We start from the raw sequence: 17,100 nt of genomic DNA, 5'->3' as shown, positions 1-17,100 counted from the left end.
TACCCGTATCTCCAAACGTTACCCGTATCTCCGGGTGTTACCCTTATCTCCGGGTATTACCTGTATCTCCAAGGTGTTACCCGTATCTTCAGGTGTTACCCGTATCTCCAAGGTGTTACCCGTATCTCCGGGTGTTACCCGTATCTCCAAGGTGTAACCCGTATCTTCAGGTGTTACCCGTATCTCCAAGGTGTTACCCGTATCTCCAGGTGTTACCCGTATCTCCAAGGTGTTACCTGTATCTCCGGGTGTTACCCGTATCTCCAAGGTGTAACCCGTATCTCAAGGTGTTACCTGTATCTCCGGTTGTTACCCGTAACTCCATGTGTTACCCGTATCTCCAGGTGTTACCTGTATTTCCAAGGTGTTACCTGCATCTCCAAGGTGTTATCTGTATCTCCAAGGTGTTACCTGTATCTCCAAGGTGTTACCCGTATCTCCAAGGTGTTACCCGTATCTCTTGGTGCAACCCAAATCTCCAAGGTATTACCCATATCTTCAGGTGTTACCCGTATCTCCAAGGTGTTACCCGTATCTCCAGGTGTTACCCGTATCTCCAAGGTGTTACCTGTATCTCCAAGGTGTTACCCGTATCTCCAAGGTGTTACCTGTATCTCCGGGTGTTACCCATATCTCCAAGGTGTAACCCGTATCTCAAGGTGTTACCTGTATCTCCGGTTGTTACCCGTAACTCCATGTGTTACCCGTATCTCCAGGTGTTACCTGTATTTCCAAGGTGTTACCTGTATCTCCAGGTGTTACCTGTATCTCCAAATGTTACCCGTATCTCCGGGTGTTACGTGTATCTCCAAGGTGTTACTCGTATCTCCAGGTGTTACCTGTATTTCCAAGGTGTTACCTGTATCTCCAGGTGTTACCCGTATCTCCAGGTGTTACCTGTATCTCCAGGTGTTACCTGTATCTCCAAATGTTACTCGTATCTCCGGGTGTTACATGTATCTCCAAGGTGTTACCTGTATCTCCAAATGTTACTCGTATCTCCGGGTGTTACATGTATCTCCAAGGTGTTACCTGTATCTCCAGGTGTTACCTGTATTTCCAAGGTGTTACCTGTATCTCCAGGTGTTACCCGTATCTCCAGGTGTTACCCGTATCTCCAGGTGTTACCTGTATCTCCAAGGTGTTACCCGTATCTCCAAGGTGTTACCCGTATCTCTTGGTGCAACCCAAATCTCCAAGGTATTACCCATATCTTCAGGTGTTACCCGTATCTCCAAGGTGTTACCCGTATCTCCAGGTGTTACCCGTATCTCCAAGGTGTTACCTGTATCTCCAAGGTGTTACCCGTATCTCCAAGGTGTTACCTGTATCTCCGGGTGTTACCCATATCTCCAAGGTGTAACCCGTATCTCAAGGTGTTACCTGTATCTCCGGTTGTTACCCGTAACTCCATGTGTTACCCGTATCTCCAGGTGTTACCTGTATTTCCAAGGTGTTACCTGTATCTCCAGGTGTTACCTGTATCTCCAAATGTTACCCGTATCTCCGGGTGTTACGTGTATCTCCAAGGTGTTACTCGTATCTCCAGGTGTTACCTGTATTTCCAAGGTGTTACCTGTATCTCCAGGTGTTACCCGTATCTCCAGGTGTTACCTGTATCTCCAGGTGTTACCTGTATCTCCAAATGTTACTCGTATCTCCGGGTGTTACATGTATCTCCAAGGTGTTACCTGTATCTCCAAATGTTACTCGTATCTCCGGGTGTTACATGTATCTCCAAGGTGTTACCTGTATCTCCAGGTGTTACCTGTATTTCCAAGGTGTTACCTGTATCTCCAGGTGTTACCCGTATCTCCAGGTGTTACCTGTATCTCCAGGTGTTACCTGTATCTCCCAGGTGTTACCTGTATCTCGTATCTACGGGTGTTACCCGTATTTCTAGGTGTTACCAGTATATCCGGGTGTTCTCCCGGTGTTACCCGTATCTCCCAGGTGTTACCAGTATATACATACTGTACATATATATATATATATATATATATATATATATATATATATATATATGATTCTTTAATCCTGATGCAGAGCAGTGAAGGAAACAGACTACAGGCTTCTACCTTCTTATGCATCTCATTTCTTACCTATATTTTTAAATGTTCCTTTATATGTGAAACGCTGCAGGTGGTGGCTCCTCCCCCTACTCCAAAACTGCACAGGAAATGCACTTCGATGGCGCCCATTCACATGGGCACTCCATTTTACAGCGTGCTATTCACCAGCTCAAATGCCAATGGTGTGTCTGGATGCATGGGGGAGAGGACTTGGCCTTCCTCTCCCTCCTGGCTTTCCACAGCCTGAGGACCTTAACCATGCCTCCCCATCCCCCCTCATTAATTTACCTAATTGTCACATCCACTGCATTAACAGCAGCAGCCACATGTTGCCACTCTTCTTTTTTGTTTGTGACGCCATGACTGTGACCACCTGTTTATGGTTGAATATGGGCGTCTGGGAGGCGGAACATTTTTATAAATCACGGTTTTATAAATCACAATTTCTGCTTTTGCGCACACGTACAGTTTTAGAGTTGATCCTACACAATGTTTTATAAATGAGGTCTCGTCTTTATCTTTCCTCTTTGTAAGTTAAGTTCTTCATTAAATGCTTGTATCTGAGGTTGTGTGCTTTGGGTCCTTTCTGCTTATTTGCTACAATGATTTATTTTCTTTTTACTCTGATATTTCTAAGGCGTGCTGGAATACACAAGAACATTTCTTTTCAATTTGCTACTTTTCAGAAGGAATGAATGAATTTTGACTCAAAACCACTTGTGCACAACGAAGGAAGGTGTCATACATATCTTCATTGAAGATCAATTCAATATTATTTATACAGCGCCAAATCACAACTAAAGTTATTTCAGAGTACTTATAGTGAAGTCAAAATTTATACTATTATAAGAAGAGCTATAGAAAGTACACCAACAATTCCCTTGAGTGAGAGCTAGGACGAAACAACTGTCCTTCAGGGCTCAGAGGGGGTCATGCGCCTTGGCTGGTTAAGTGAGGAGAGAGGAGGAGAGAAAAGAACAGCATAGAGATTCAGGACAGTAAACCAGCACCGACCCTCGTGGCACTGTGTGTGGAAGAGTCACTGTTGACATGAGCACATTGAATTCTATCTGATAGATATGATTTGAACCAGCCGAGTGCAGTTCATTGGATCCTAATAACATGTTTAAGTTTTTGTTCAACTGTTTCAAAATCTTCCAACAGACCAAAACTCTGCGAATGGTTGCATGATTGATTCATAACTAAGATTTTAGAAATAAAAGGAAGGTTGGATATAGTCTATGAACAGCTCTATATTTACCTTAAACAGCTGGAGCAAGAGTTTAATAACATCAACCTTAAATGCTCTCTGATAGAGATAAACTGATCTGACCTGATCGGGTCTGTAAGACTGGAACTCTGCCTCCAGGACTCATCTATGAAATGTGATGCTTTTAATAAACTCATCCATATTTCCAGATATGAGATCTGCACCATCCAGAGTGGATCGGACGCCGTCTCTCCTCATCAGACCAGATTTCCCCTGAAAGTTTTTCAATTATGAAACATATTGTTAGCTGGACACCAACTCAACAGCCAGCGGTTGAATGGCAACACAGCTAAACATGTCATCAGATTAGTCTCTGGAGTTTATTTAGCTGTTACCTACTTAGTTAAATTACATCAAAATAACTAGATCAAAAATAACTACACAGTTCAAAGTGCTGTGATAATTGTCAGAAGCAGCCCAGGAGAAGGTTATATATTTACCTAACATGAGTCATGGATGCATGGGAACAGTGAGCCAAACTGACAGAGGTTAAACAGCCAGATAGCTTTTCCAGCTGGCTGTTAATGGTGCCACCTGAGAGCGGTTTGGAAGGCAACTTTTCAAGGGGCTCTTTTGCTGGGAAACAGCTTTGGGCTGCTGCTGATGGTTTTATCACGTAGACTGAAGTTAACCCATGCTGGATTACTCAATGAGGTCCATCTGGCTTTAATTATAGTGAGCATCACAAAACCACAGGATGTTAGGGGGATCAAACACACACTGAACTGGCTTATGGGACTGTTGACACACTTCAAGAATTTAGATACAAGTAGTTCAGTCTTAGGAAAAAAGAAGAAGAACTGGACTGAATAAGTCAGAGGAATAAATAGAGGTGGATGTGTTTGACGTCAATAAACCATTAGCACAATAATCTTCAGACATTAGAAGAGACTGATGAGGTGATTTTCACATCAGTGTTCCAGGAGTCACTTGGCTCTCAGTTTGTTTCAGCAGCTTTCAAAGTAGAAGTTACAGCTGATGCTGCAGTCGTCTGAAGTGCAAAAGACATACACACAAACAGAAAACACAGAAAAAACACACCTAAACCTGTGATCCTGAGCTGCATGTGCAAAATATAAACACATATATATAAACCTGCAGTCCTGAAGTACAAATAAAAGACAAGAAAATGATGTAAATATATCATCAGCTCCCACATCAACTTTTGCTCAGTTTCTGAAGTTAGAAGTACCAGATACAACTGTAGTTAACAGAAGCTAATGTTAGCCTAGCCCCCTTAGCCAGTCAGACTCATCAATAACAAATCAGTCACCAAATAGACTAACACATAATATTTCAGTGAGAGCGACCAACATTATCTTTACTGCTAATGTGACTACAACATTCAACAGGTATTTTACCTTTCTGACGAGGTTGTGCTATAATTTCTATAAATGTATAAGACCGAGTTTAATGCACATCGTCCAGTGCAGTCTGGTTCCAGCAGAAGACCGTTGGTTTCTCCTTTTGTTCCCTGCTTTCACCTTCAACTGATATCTGTTGTGGGAATTGTTGAATTGTTGGTTTCTCTGTATAATATTGTAAAGTTCTGCTGTAAGGACTTTGATGTGTTAAGTGCCGTGAAATAACCTTTGTTGTGATTTGGCGCTATATAAATAAAATTGAATTGAATTGAATTGAATATCTACCAAAGAAACTTTGAGTTTCTACACCTCTTTTTGCACAAAAGCTTTTCATGGTAAATCAGCTGTATTGCAGGTAAAATTATTTCCATCCCTCTTTACTACTTCGTTTGAACTTGACATGAACTCACCTGGCCTGAATGCACTCCGATTTTTATCAGCTCTGATCTCTCGGCTTCTTCTCTGAAACAAACAGCGACGGGCAGAAGGTGGAGACGTGTTGGGACACGATTCAATGGGCTTCACAAAGGAAGGTCTTCATTCAAAAATGCTGCACTTGGCACTTGAAATCAGGTCCTGCCTTTATTATGCAGTGTGATATATGAAATTACACAACTGGTGAGTGCACAAATCCACCAGAATGAATTGTAGTAACCCACCAGCAGAAAGGAGAGCCAGGGAGGAGACCTGAACCAAAACTGAACCCAACAGCTGAAGGTAACAACACATTCGTTTCAACCGCAGCAGGAAATAGCAAGTGTCAAGCTGTCATACGTCATTGCTCCCCAATCTAATCTGAGCAAAGTGGTCTTTGTTGTACTAAGTGCCAAAGTCGGCCAGTTACAAAAGCTAACAGATGGGACTTGACTAATGTTGCCTCTCGTTTACCCTGACCTGCAGCTCACGGGTCACACGGCAAAGTACAAAGACACCAAAATAAACACCGTGACCCCCAAACCTCTCATGATATTTGTCCATAAACAGTTCGGGGAGGAAAGGCAGGGTTTCCCTCTCATGTCAGACGTGTGGAGGTGATGAGGTCTGGGGAAAAGGATGATAGGAAGTCCCACCCAGGCGGCCCACCGGGTCACTTTCCCAGGGTGAGATAAACAAGGGTGTCTATGAAAAGATATTTTTACAAAGGAATCCAGCAAGAACAGCAATAAATAAAACAAGGTTCACAAAAGAAGCGACGTCCTTTTGCTCAGTAGAAAGTCATGTTACGGCAACTTCAGTCCTGCTCACAGTCTCCTGAGGTCTAAAGGGTCCTGCAATAATTCTACTTTATTAAAGTGGAGCCAAACACAGTTGTGATTGGGCTCCTCTTTGGTTTGTTATGTTAGTGCTTCATCACCTTGGAAATACAACTGAGCTCAAGACATTGATGACAATCTATCAGTCAAACTCGAGGTGTCTTATGTGTGAGAATGAGCATCATACAGTAGAAATAAAGGAAAAGGTTTATCCTCCGGGGAACATAATATTCTATCCTGTCAATAATCACACTTATTGAGTCGTGAGTATTTTGGCCTGATAGTTGTGTCAAATTGTTCAGACATAGTACCGGATGACCAAGCTGACCGAGGTCTGAAACTACCTACCGAACACGCTTCGTCTGAGGATGTCAAAGAGCCACAAGTTCACATGTAGTTGTTCAAATAAATCAACTTCAATCGATATTACCAAATAAAAACATCCTTTATTTGTAGCAGAAAGGAGGAAAAGAAAGAACAAGTAGGGAAGAGCCCTTTAACACCCTGAGAAGGAGGAGATTAATGAAGCACACCTGGAGGAGGTCATCAACTAACAACAGCATGGAGGAGAACCGAGGAGCACTGAGAGGAGCACCGAGAGGAGCACCGAGAGGAGGACCGAGAGGAGCACCGAGAGGAGCACCGAGAGGAGGACCGAGAGGAGGACCGAGAGAAGCACCGAGAGGAGGACCGAGAGGAGGACCGAGAGGAGCACCGAGAGGAGGACCGAGAGGAGAACTGAGAGGAGGACTGAAAGAGGAGAACTGTATATTTATATTGGGCTGTATATATATATATATATATATATATATATGGTCGTCTGGAACAACCTGCCAACAGAGCTGAGGGCTTCACAGTCTTTAAACACCTTTAAATCTGAAGACATACTTTTTTTTTACTTTCTCGTAATCTATTTTCTATATTATATATATACGTATATATATATATATATATATACATATATACGTGTATATATATACGTATATATATATATACATACATATATACGTGTATATATATATACGTGTATATATATATATAATACATATGTGTATATATATATAATATATAGAAAATAGATTACGAGAAAGTAAAAAAAAAGTATGTCTTCAGATTTAAAGGTGTTTAAAGACTGTGAAGCCCTCAGCTCTGTTGGCAGGTTGTTCCAGACGACCATACATATACATATATATATATATATATAGGCAGGTTATATATATTGGCAGGTTGTTCCAGACGACCATACACACTTAATGCTGCCTCCTTGTCTTCACACCAGCACACCATCTTTGCAAGATGGTGCCGCGCTAGCGGCAGCCTGTTGCAGCAGCTCCCCTCCCCTTGTTATTAGTATTATTAGTATTTTTTAAGCCTTTCTCCTCTTCGGAGTTGTTTTTTTTTCTTTCTCTCGTGTTAAGTTAATGGTCCGTAATGGACCGTAATTTTTCCACGTTTCTGGCTGGGGGCACTGTTATTGTTTACTCTCATGATCAGCTGATCACGCTGAGTAGACCTCTACTGCTGCTGCCCAGAGCGAGGCCTGAGATCCCCGTTGAACTTCGGAGAAGACGGCGGGGTTGCAGAGCTGGAGCTAAGATGAAGGCGGAAAGGAGGAAATACAAACCAGCGGTACCGGAGAACTTAACGGGGAACGTGAGGTCGTTGGCCAACAAGACGGACGAGCTCGGCGCTGGTAAAGACCCAGCGGGAATACCGGGAGTGCAGCATCATGTGTTTCACCGAGACATGGCTGCACTCACATTTCCCGGATCACAGCGCGGCCGTACCCGGCTTCAGGACTGTTCGGGGAGACGGAGACGTTGTTCGGAGCGGCAAGAAAAAAGGTGGAGGGATTGAAGTCTATGTGAACGAGAGGTGGTGCAATCCCAACCACGTGTGTGTGAAGGAACGTTTCTGTAGCCCGGACATTGAACTTCTAGCCGTGGGGATGCGCCCGTATTATTTGCCGAGGGAGTTCTCGTCCGCCATTGTTATCGCTGTGTACGTTCCTCCATCAGCTGACGTAGAGGCAGCAGCAGACACCATCCACTCCACTGTGGCTAAACTGCAGACTAAGCATCCCGGTGCATTTTTGTTAGTTACTGGAGACTTAAACCAGTCTGGATAAAGTACTGCCAACTTTTCACCAGTATGTTAACTTCCCCACCCGGAACAATAAAACTCTGGACTTACTGTATGCTAATGCCATGGATGCATACAGTACTACTGCCCTTCCCCCCCTTGGTAGATCAGACCACAACCTGGTCCTGCTGACACCAAAGTATGTCCCCCTGGTGCAGAGGCAGCCTGTAACCACCAGGACTGTGAGGAGGTGGACACAGGAAGCTAAAGACGCCCTGCAGGACTGCTTTGAGTCCACGGACTGGAATGTGCTGTTTGGACCACATGGGGAGGACATCAACAGCATGACGGACTGTATCACAGAATACATCAAATTCTGTGAACACACCACCGTACCATCCCGGACTGTAAAATGCTTCCCCAACAATAAGCTGTGGATCACCAGTGACCTGAAAGTTCTTCTTAATAAGAAGAAAGCAGCCTTCAGGTCTGGGGACAGGGAGGAGCTCAGGAGAGTGCAGCGCCACCTGAAGGAGAAGATGAGGGAGTGCAAGGACTCCTACAGGAGGAAGCTGGAGGCCAAACTCCAGCAGAACAACGTGAGGGAGGTGTGGACCGGTATGAAGGAGATTACTGGGTTCAAGGGGAGAGAGAGACAACCAGGGGGAACCTGGAGAGGAACAACCAGGGGGAACCTGGAGAGGTCCAATGAGCTAAACTGTTTCTTCAACAGGTTTAGTTCACCACCCTCATCTGTCTCCTCCACACCTCACACCTCCCAAACACCTCTGCTGCCTCCCCCCTCCCCCCTCTGCCCCCCCTGGTGAACTGCATAGAGCCCTCAATCTCAAAGGGCTCTTCCTCCATCAACACCTCGACCCCCCCCCCCCCCACACCCCCTTCACCCCCCTCTCTGTGACGACTGGCCAGGTTAGGAGACAGCTGGAGAGACTCCACCAGCGCAAGGCTGCAGGGCCTGACGGCATCAGCCCCGTGGTCCTGAAGACCTGCGCCGTCCAGCTGGCTGAGGTCCTACAACACCTCTTCAACCTGAGCCTGAAGCAGGAGGAAGTCCCGGTGCTGTGGAAGACGTCCTGCCTGGTTCCTGTCCCCAAGAAGACGACTCCATCTGGCCTCAACGACTACCGACCGGTTGCCCTCACATCTCATGTGATGAAGGTGCTGGAGAGGCTGGTCTTGGCCCACCTCAGGCCGCTGGTGAAATCTTCTCTGGACCCTCTGCAATTTGCGTACCAGCCTCATGTGGGAGTGGACGATGCCATCATCTACCTGCTGCAACGAGCTCAGTCTCACCTGGATGGAACCGGTGACTCTGTGAGAATCACTTTCTTTGATTTCTCCAGTGCATTCAACACCATCCAACCACTGCTGCTGAGTGAGAAGCTGCAGGTGGTGGGGGTGGACACGTCCACCGTCTCCTGGATCACTGACTACCTGACAGGTAGACCACAGTTTGTCCGTCTGGGCAGTGTGCTGTCTGATACGGTGGTCAGTGGTACTGGAGCTCCTCAGGGAACTGTTCTGTCTCCTTCCTGTTCACCTTCTACACAACTGACTTCCAGTACAACTCAGAGTCAAGACATCTGCAGAAGTTCTCTGATGACTCTGCAGTGGACGGTGTATAAGGGATGGACAGGAGGAGGAGTACAGGGCAGTAGTGGAGGACTTTGTGGAGTGGGCTGGTAGAAATCACCTGCTCCTGAACGTGGCCAAGACCAGAGAGATGGTGGTCGACTTCAGGAGGAAGACGACGGCTCCACAACCGCTGAGAGTTCTGGGAGAGGAGGTGGACATGGTGGAGGAGTACAAGTACCTGGTGTCTCCATGACAACAGACTGAACTGGAAGACCAACATCAACGCTGTCTACAAGAAGGTGATGAGTCGACTCTTTTTCTTGAGGAAACTTCGATCCTTCAATGTGTGCAGCGAGATGTTGGAGATGTTCTACCATCTGTTGTGGCCAGTGAACTGTACTTCGCTGTGGTCTGCTGGGGGAGCAGCATTGGAACTGGTGACACCAACAGACTTAACAAACTGGTTAAGAAGGCCGGCTCCATCATCGGCTACAAACTGGACAGCCTGGAAAAGGTGGTGGAAAGGAGGACGCTGAACAAACTATTATCCATATTGGATAATCCTGTCCACCCTCTCCACCACCTGCTGCAGGGACAGCGGAGCACTTTCTCTAAAAGATTCCTCCAGCTCCGCTGTCACAAGGACAGATACAGGAGATCATTCCTGATACAGGAGATCATTCCTGATACAGGAGATCATTCCTGCCCACTGCAATAAGACTGTACAATAACTCACCTCTGGCAAAATCCATCACAGTACAATAACACTGTTGACTGTGTTTCTTGGTTTGTTTGTATATAATATATATAGATATATACTGTACTGTATATACTGTATATACTGTGCATTTTATATTTTATATTTTTTTACTGCTATTTACTGCTATTTTATTTTATTGCTTTTCTATTATTATATTTTTCTATTCTATTCTATTCTATTCTATTATTTTATTCTATTATTTCTATTATTATCTTATTGCTTCTGTATGCTGCTGTAGCGAAAAAAAAATTCCCCTCGGGGATTAATAAAGTAAATACCTACCTACCTACCTACCAAAGGTTTCTGCAAGGAGCTTGATATTTAGGGAAAGAGTCTTTAGGTATTGTATGACATCCACAAGTTGATGTGATGGATGCGGTGAACCAGTTTATCGATAGAGGTGTTGTTGTTGGGTGATGAAGAGATTTACAGCTGAGTATCATCGGCTTAGCAATGAACACTAACCCGATGTTGTCTGATAATACTTCCCACAGGAAACATGTAGAGACTGAACAACACGGGTCCTGAGATGGAGCCCTGAGGAACTCCCCATGTTATGGAAGCGTTAGCCGACGACTTTAACTAGTGCTGTTTCAGTACTTTGGTGAGGACCAAAGCCCAACGGGAACCTCTCAGACATACAGACAGAAGTTAGATACTCGTTTAGCTGATTAAATACCAGTTTCTTAAGAATCTTGCTTGGGGAAGAGAGATCTGAAGGGCCTGAAACTGTATAAGAGGATCGAGGTTACTATTCTGTCTGGAAACAACCACAAGCTTGGAAATGGTTCATGTCTTCCAGCAGACCTCATTCTGTTGTACTTCATCTAGTCCTTCGAGCTCAAGTTGTTTATTTACATGAACATGAGTAGTGATCTTTTTTTTTTTTCTGGCTTCACTGGTGCTCAGAATGAGTCTGAAATGGTCAGTTGCTGTCAATCTATGTCTCATTTTACACTATTTATTACGGTTTTCAACACACACACACAGCTTCTTCCTGCTCCAGAGCCAGGAGGATGTGGTCTAGTCTTTTCAACGTGGTACATCAGCAGGTGTTTTCTTCATCCACAGTGGATGCTGACTAGGACTGACCCTGCCTCATGTTGAGGGGCTGTGGGGCCTCCTCCCTCCCTGAAGACTTCAGACAGCGAGGCTACGGAAGCCATCTGTCGGGCCGTCTGAAGGAGGATGCCAAAGCAGGCAGCATCTGCTACAGTAGTAAGTCTTCCTGTATCTCTGAACAACACAGAGCACACTGATGACATCCTGTCGGCAGACGTGGATCCAGAGTCCTACAAAATACCTCTCATGTTATTACTTACAAGTGCCTGGTCACCATGGGAACACATGCTGGCAGCTGGAGACTGCACCTTTTTAGTGAATTATTCTCATGACTCCATCACAGAAAGATACGAGAAGGATTCTTCATATAACAGCTCCATATTCTCTGTATTTACAGCTTTGTATATTTTGTACCGATCCCCTGCAGCATATCGAAAAACGATGTTTCAAGTTGGCTAATGAGGGAATTAATAATGTTGTGCTGCAATTTTATATTTTTGCAGCTTATCAATGGAGTCCTGATTACGCCTGCCGATGAGGTTGTAGTTTCAGTGTAATTTGTCTGTTTGTCAGCAGGATTACAGAAAAACTACCAACCCAACTTTCATTAAACTCTGTGAAAGGGTGTTTCATGGGCAAAGGAAGAACCCAGGACATTTCTAAGTGGATGTGATTTATGGGGCTGATTCAGGAATATCCTGAATTCATAGCAGAGAGGATTCAAACACAGGAGTCAGAGTGATCCAGGCGGAAGGACTAGTCTCCTTGTGGGTGATGTTGGTGGGAGGAGATGGGAGATGTGAGGAGATGTGAGGAGATGTGAGGAGATGGGAGGAGATGGGAGGAGATGGATGGGAGATGGATGGGAGATGGGAGGAGATGGATGGGAGACGGGAGGCTGACAGACGTGACTAGGGTAGGTAAAGCTGAGACAATGAGGAGCAGAGGACAGTTGAGATGGGCTGGGAGGTGAAGCTGGCATTGGATGGAGCTGAGTGGAGTCGAGTGGAGGCTGGAGTGTGAAGACCAGACCAGACAGACTGGTGGTCCCGGTGATCCTGGTGGTCCCAGTGATCCTGGTGGTCCCGGTGATCCCGATGGTCCCCGTGATCCCGGTGGTCCCGGTGGTCATGTGATCCTAGTGGCCCTGGCACGGGGAGAGCCAGGAGGACCGATAGCTTTATAACTAGACAAAATAATCAGTGGTATCTCCTCCCTCGGATATAATTTAATACGTGTGCACAATATATTTATTGACTTTTTTTTATTGTCAACTCAGCCTGCAGGATTACCACCTCTCATAAGGAGTGTGATGGTTGTGCAGGAGCTGTTATTGGCTTCATTTCCAGATTGACTTCCTCCTAATTTAAACAGCCCATGTGTGCAGGTGGAGGAGATGAACCGGAGGTGACTGCAGAAAGACGAGTCTGTGGCAGCTTCCATTTGTGTCTCCACTGTGCTGCGTTCAATTTGAATTATAGGTGACTTTTACAACTAAATGTGTTTATGTAATATTTATGGATTGCAAGCAAGCAAACAACACTGGTGGTCCTAATGCTTATGATAGAATGGATTCATAACAATTAAATGTGAGGCATCATTATACATTTGCACATTTAACTTCTATAGTCTGGCTTTTTTAGTGTTTATGCTCGTCATAAACGAGGCCCATATCTGACAAACACCTATGGGATGCAGCAGAGTGGAAGAAGAATGAACAGAAGTTATATTATGTGATATAATCATATCAACATGGAGTAAATGAGGTCCTATACCCAGTAAATTGCTCCAAGAGTATCAAAAATATATCTAAATTAAGTAAAAGAATAAAACTCAAAATACTGTTCCCAGAGTTATACTTCTGTACTGTTAGTTTTCCAACACTCAGCCTTTATAGACAGATGTGTGTCCTAAATCAGCCAACAAGCAGGATGAATGCTACAGCTTGTTCTCAGAAAGGGCCTTTCCACAAGAGCTCACTACTTACACCAATCCAGTCGACCTAACGTTATCCTGTTTGGATTAAAATAACTAACGTTTATTCTGAATCTTATCATTAGACCTCACCAATGAAAACACAACCCATACTTTTATTAATCATGATATTATTTTGGCTGGTTTACAGCAACCTAGTGACCTCAGTAAAGACGTCAGTAAAGGCCTTTAGTCAGCCTTGTAGTGACCTCTGCTGGTGATAGTCAAGTACTGCAGCAGTGAAGGAGGAAGAAACAGAAGTATAAACTGTAGCAGAACCACGTGATATAATCACTTACTATAGCCATGTTGTTATGGCCTTGGTTGTTTGTTGTGTTCTTGTCTACACAAAGTGTCTCTAGTTCCTGAGAGGATCTCTAGTGTCAGCCTCCTAGTGTCTCCTTTGACTGACTTGTTTTGATGGTCAGCCTACTGGTGTCTTATTCTGACTGACTGACTGGTTTTGATGGTCAGCCTACTGGTGTCTCCTTCTGACTGACTGACTGGTTTTGATGGTCAGCCTACTGGTATCTTATTCTGACTGACTGGTTTTGATGGTCAGCCTACTGGTGTGTCCTTCTGACTGACTGACTGGTTTTGATGGTCAGCCTACTGGTGTGTCCATCTGACTGACTGACTGGTTTTGATGGTCAGCCTACTGGTGTGTCCTTCTGACTGACTGACTGGTTTTGATGGTCAGCCTGCTGGTGTGTCCTTCTGACTGACTGACTGGTTTTGATGGGTCAGCCTGCTGGTGTGTCCTTCTGACTGACTGACTGGTTTTGATGGGTCAGCCTACTGGTGTCTTATTCTGACTGACTGGTTTTGATGGTCAGCTTACTGGTGTGTCCTTCTGACTGACTGACTGGTTTTGATGGTCAGCCTGCTGGTGTGTCCTTCTGACTGACTGACTGATTTTGATGGTCAGCCTACTGGTGTGTCCTTCTGAGTGACTGACTGGTTTTGATGGTCAGCCTGCTGGTGTGTCCTTCTGACTGACTGACTGATTTTGATGGTCAGCCTACTGGTGTGTCCTTCTGAGTGACTGACTGGTTTTGATGGTCAGCCTACTGGTGTGTCCTTCTGACTGACTGACTGGTTTTGATGGTCAGCCTGCTGGTGTGTCCTTCTGACTGACTGACTGATTTTGATGGTCAGCCTACTGGTGTGTCCTTCTGACTGACTGACTGGTTTTGATGGTCAGCCTGCTGGTGTGTCCTTCTGACTGACTGACTGGTTTTGATGGTCAGCCTACTGGTGTGTCCTTCTGACTGACTGACTGGTTTTGATGGTCAGCTTACTGGTGTGTCCTTCTGACTGACTGACTGGTTTTGATGGTCAGCCTACTGGTGTGTCCTTCTGACTGACTGACTGGTTTTGATGGTCAGCCTACTGGTGTGTCCTTCTGACTGACTGACTGGTTTTGATGGTCAGCCTGCTGGCGTGTCCTTCTGACTGACTGACTGGTTTTGATGGTCAGCCTACTGGTGTGTCCTTCTGACTGACTGACTGGTTTTGATGGTCAGCCTACTGGTGTGTCCTTCTGACTGACTGACTGGTTTTGATGGTCAGCCTGCTGGTGTGTCCTTCTGACTGACTGACTGATTTTGATGGTCAGCCTACTGGTGTGTCCTTCTGACTGACTGACTGGTTTTGATGGTCAGCCTGCTGGTGTGTCCTTCTGACTGACTGACTGGTTTTGATGGTCAGCCTACTGGTGTGTCCTTCTGACTGACTGACTGGTTTTGATGGTCAGCTTACTGGTGTGTCCTTCTGACTGACTGACTGGTTTTGATGGTCAGCCTACTGGTGTGTCCTTCTGACTGACTGACTGGTTTTGATGGTCAGCCTACTGGTGTGTCCTTCTGACTGACTGACTGGTTTTGATGGTCAGCCTGCTGGTGTGTCCTTCTGACTGACTGACTGGTTTTGATGGTCAGCCTACTGGTGTGTCCTTCTGACTGACTGACTGGTTTTGATGGTCAGCCTACTGGTGTGTCCTTCTGACTGACTGACTGGTTTTGATGGTCAGCTTACTGGTGTGTCCTTCTGACTGACTGGTTTTGATGGTCAGCCTACTGGTGTGTCCTTCTGACTGACTGACTGGTTTTGATGGTCAGCCTACTGGTGTGTCCTTCTGACTGACTGACTGGTTTTGATGGTCAGCCTACTGGTGTGTCCTTCTGACTGACTGACTGGTTTTGATGGTCAGCCTGCTGGTGTGTATTAGTCCCGTTGCAGCAGACAGCAGCAACACTTCTTTGTAACTTCTCGGCCTCCAAACCTTCCAGAATGACGTGAAAGCTTTCAGGATGTGGTGTTTCACTCAAGCAACAAACAATCACTTTTGACATCACAACATCCTTTTCAATAGTTTTCATAGTTTAAAAACTTGTTGAAATTAAAATTAGTCTCTATAAAAAAAACATTTACATTACTATGTAATAAAGTTATTTTATAGTTTAGGAAAATATTTTCCCTTACGTATTTCCAAATTTTCTGACGTAAGGGTCCCCCCTTACGTTTTTCATGCTTCTTGGACATAAGGGTCCCCCCTTACGTTTTTCATGCTTCTTGGACATAAGGATCCCTTCTTACGTTTTTCATAATTTTTGGAGGAAAGGGCTTTTCGGACATAAAGGTCCCCCCTCCCGTTTTTTTTATAATTTCCGGACATAAGGGTCCCTCCTTACATTTTTTTTTATCATTTTCTGACAAGAGGCTCCCCTCTTAGTTATTCATGCTTTTCGGACGTAAGGTTCCCTCCTTACATTTTTCATGCTTTTCGGTGGTAAGGTTCCCCCCTTACTTTTAACATGCCTTTGGGACGTAAGGATCCCTCCTTACGTTTTTCATAATTTTCGGACGTAAAGTTCCCTTCTTACGCCTTTCATGCATTTCGGTCGCGAGGATCACTCCCTACATTTTTCATAAGTTTCAGACGTAAGGTTCCCTCCTTACGTTTTACGTTTTGCTTTTCGGACGCGAGGTTCCCCCCTTACGTTTTTCATAATTTTCGGACATAAGGTTCCCCCCTCATGTTATTCATGCTTGTTGGACGTGAGGGTCCCTCCTTACATTTTTCATTATTTTTGGACGTAAGGCTCCCTCCTTACGTTATTCATGCTTTTCGGACGTGAGGCTCACCTCTTACGTTATTCATGCCTGTCGGACGCAAGGATCCCTCCTTACATTTTTCATAATTTTCGGAGGTAAGGGTCCCCCTTATACCATTGCATGTCATCCAAAAACTGAAAACAAAGTCATACTTTGGCATATTTTCCAAAATATGAAATAAAATCTTATAATCATTTGCACAGTGGTGCAGAGGTTATTGCAGTCACCACACAGGTAGAGGTCATGGGTTTGATACCCACTTTAGGCTTACATGTCAGGACAAAAAGTAAGTCATACTACTTGATATTGTCCAAATAATTTAAAGTCATACTAAAGTATGTCGTCCAAATATAAAAATGGTTTAAGTATCATCGGTTAATGCTGTTTTCTCTCAGCGAGAAGGTCATGGGTTCGATACCCTGCTTCAGGCAACAACAACAAAAAGATAACTTGTTCCAAACGTGAAAAAAAAAAGTCATATGCTGTAGAATAGTTGTCTGAAGAATTAAAAAAAGTCATACCACAGTATGTTGACCAAAAAATGAAAAAA

The sequence above is a fragment of the Embiotoca jacksoni genome, unplaced genomic scaffold, assembly GCF_022577435.1.
Source record: "Embiotoca jacksoni isolate LCO1_2020_lvr unplaced genomic scaffold, fEmbJac1.0.p SCAF_60, whole genome shotgun sequence".
NCBI lineage: Eukaryota > Metazoa > Chordata > Actinopteri > Embiotocidae > Embiotoca > Embiotoca jacksoni.
Note: the sequence above shows the minus strand (reverse complement) of the source record.